We start from the raw sequence: 2,882 nt of genomic DNA on the forward strand, positions 1-2,882 counted from the left end.
TTTATCATGCATTAGTTTTACACGTTAAAATTTGTGTATAACTCCTACATTTTATGTTCTATTTTGACCTTTGTTGCGTGCGAATAGATCAGTGCATATGGCTTGTACTAAAAGGTACATTTCCAGTTACTGTACCTTCATACCATTGTCAGTTTTGTGTGCCTGTGTGCTGGCGCTCTACTTACACCATTAAAATGTTCAGAGCGTGACTCATAATCGACTTATTATTAAAGCCTAATAGCCAGCACCGCTTGACTTGACGTGGTGGTCACAACGACAAGGCAGAAGAACTATAAACAATGTGTGTTAACCATTAAAGAAAATAGACGTCTATTAGATGTCTATGGTAGATGGTCATTAGACGTCGAGGCATCTATCCCTTGACGTCTTTTCGCCATCTTTGCAACGTCTATTTTCTATTAGGGAAGGAGGGGCCTACTGACAGTAATTCAATCACAGATTATCCTTCTATAAAGAAACAGTTTTTCTCTCTTATTTTTTTCCATTTTAAAGTACATTGTACTGATTTGCTATCTACCTTCTTCAACTATCGCAATTATCGAAGCCTGCGCTGGTCGCCTAGGGAGCTGATAAAGGCGAGAGCAAATCAGTTCTGTTCTGACAGTCTTGAATCGTCAATCAGCCATGAAGGTCGCACTTGTCGCCCTCGTTGTTCTCGCCGCAGTGCTTGGCGCCCAGGCCAGCACAGATGCCGACTTCGCTGTGGTGGAGTCAGGTAAGCGAGAGAGGGAGAGAGAGGGGGGGGTGGGGTGAGGGATCGAACTGACACGGCAGTGTATGCAAGGACCGGCATCAAAATCTTGTTGAAAATTGGTGACAGCTCATTCTTGCTTGTCAATGTCGATAGGAAGGTGCTAGTAAATTTTCAACTTTGAAGTGTCACTTTAATTTTCCGACGCATATTATTGAACGTTTTCGCTCAAACGTATGACTATTTTTCAGTGTTGCGTTATTTAAATAATATACGGATTTTTTTATTTTTTTTTCAGCTCTCAAGGGCATCGCCAACGTGCCCCGCTGCCTGGTCGGCATCCCCGGCACCCTGGTCACCGAGGTCCTGAACCTCGCCCAGTCGTGCGTCTCGTCGGTCCAGGCCATCCCCATCTGCTTGATCGGCGCGGTGCAGCAGGTGGTCCAGGACTTGTACATCGAGTTCGTCCAGTGCGTCCAGTCGTAGAGAAGCAGTGTGGTGTCGGCCGGTGACATCCGTCGATGTGAGCCAAACCCAAGATCCAAACACCTCCGACTCGGCAAGAAAATAAACATTTCGAAAAGAACATTTTTTTTTTTATTTTTGCAAAGTCCGCATACACGTCGTCAATTTTTCTCCCTGAGATTGATGATGAAACAATACAGCCTGTTCTTCAGGTATGTGGTTTGGCAATCAGGCCTAATAGGTTGGGCTGTTATCGCCACCATATGCAGCAGGAGTGGGGGTCGGCCGAGGGGTCCTACCAGGACGCTTTTAGTACTTTTAAGCGGCAGCCGCAGTAGTTGAGGGGATATATGACCTGGAAATCCTTCCGCCCGGGAGCTGTTGGCGCTGCCGTGACGTGCGTGACGCGTGACGGGCCGTGACATCTGCGCTGACAGGGCGGCCGGCAGACTGACGTTTCCGCGGCCGACGAGACGAGCGGCAGTCGGTCGCATCATGTTTGGGACTGTGGCGCCTTTTTATTTTGTGTTTGGCAATGAGACCATACAAACTAATTAAAAGGTCCGTTGGTGGCCAGGTTGCCTATTCGCACGGGGCTGGCACCAAGGGATCGGCCAGAGAGTAACGCCCCTGTATGTGGCCACATGAATGTATGTCCACAAATCCGGCGGCCCGAGTCAGCTTAGTCTGTCCACATTCCCTGACAAGACGAAAGTCCTCGGGCGTAACTAAACAAACACAGTGGGGCGCGGGAGGCGGGAGCCCCAAACCCGCTGAGACAACTCGCGCACAGCCGCAACTCTCGCCCGGTGTGCCCTGCTCCAGCCACACAGCCCGTTTTGTAGCTAGGCAGTTGTACTTACAATCGCCACGGCCGCATGCAGTTGCATCCGAGCCGAAACCGTCGGCCCTGAGATCGACTCCCGCCCAGGGCAAACACCCTTTTATATTTTTGCCGCTCACGTCCCTGTTTGTAGCTACACGATTGTAGCTACAGCCGACAGTGCCCGAGTCAGCTTAAACCGAACCGTCTATAGACGAATTCATTACTTCCGCCAATGCTAGAATATCAACCAGAAGTAAACAGCGCCAAGAACTAAGCGAAAACGAAAGATATCAATGCCTCTCCGAAGCTGTCGCCTTGTCCAAGAAGCGCTCGGAGGGACAGGGGGGCCGCGGGCGCGGGGGCTCGCGGCAGGAAAGCATTGCCTACCCTCCAGGCGTTTTCAGCGACAATCATCGACCCACGCCCAGATCGACACGGCGTCACTTCTTAGGTTTAGAAAGGATTTATGAGCCTGGGGTCAAAACGAGCCTAAACCCAAAGTCTCCGTCACGACAGACGCCTTAGAGAGAAGCCGTGGCCTACCTCGCAGGCGTCCAAGCGACAACTCGTGTCGCGGCGACAAGTGGTAGTAGACACGTCCCTGTTCATGGACACAAAAATGTGGTCACAAAAGGGGGAAACATACGATGTCCGACGCCACCAGCCACACACCCCTTTTGTAGTTAAACAGTTGTAGCTACAGTCGACATGACCGCATGCAGCTTCATCCGAACCAAAATTGTCGGCTCTAAGATCAACTCCCGGGCGGGGCAATTTTTTCTTTGTCGCTTTTTGTCTCCCGTTAGGCAGGACCGAGATCAGACCTCAGCCTCGGAGGAGCAAGCTGGTGGCCGAGCGTGTTAAAGCGTGGTCGTTGGC

The sequence above is a fragment of the Frankliniella occidentalis genome, unplaced genomic scaffold (assembly GCF_000697945.3).
Source record: "Frankliniella occidentalis isolate FOCC.00 unplaced genomic scaffold, Focc_3.1 Scaffold30, whole genome shotgun sequence".
Classification (NCBI taxonomy): Eukaryota; Metazoa; Arthropoda; class Insecta; order Thysanoptera; family Thripidae; genus Frankliniella; species Frankliniella occidentalis.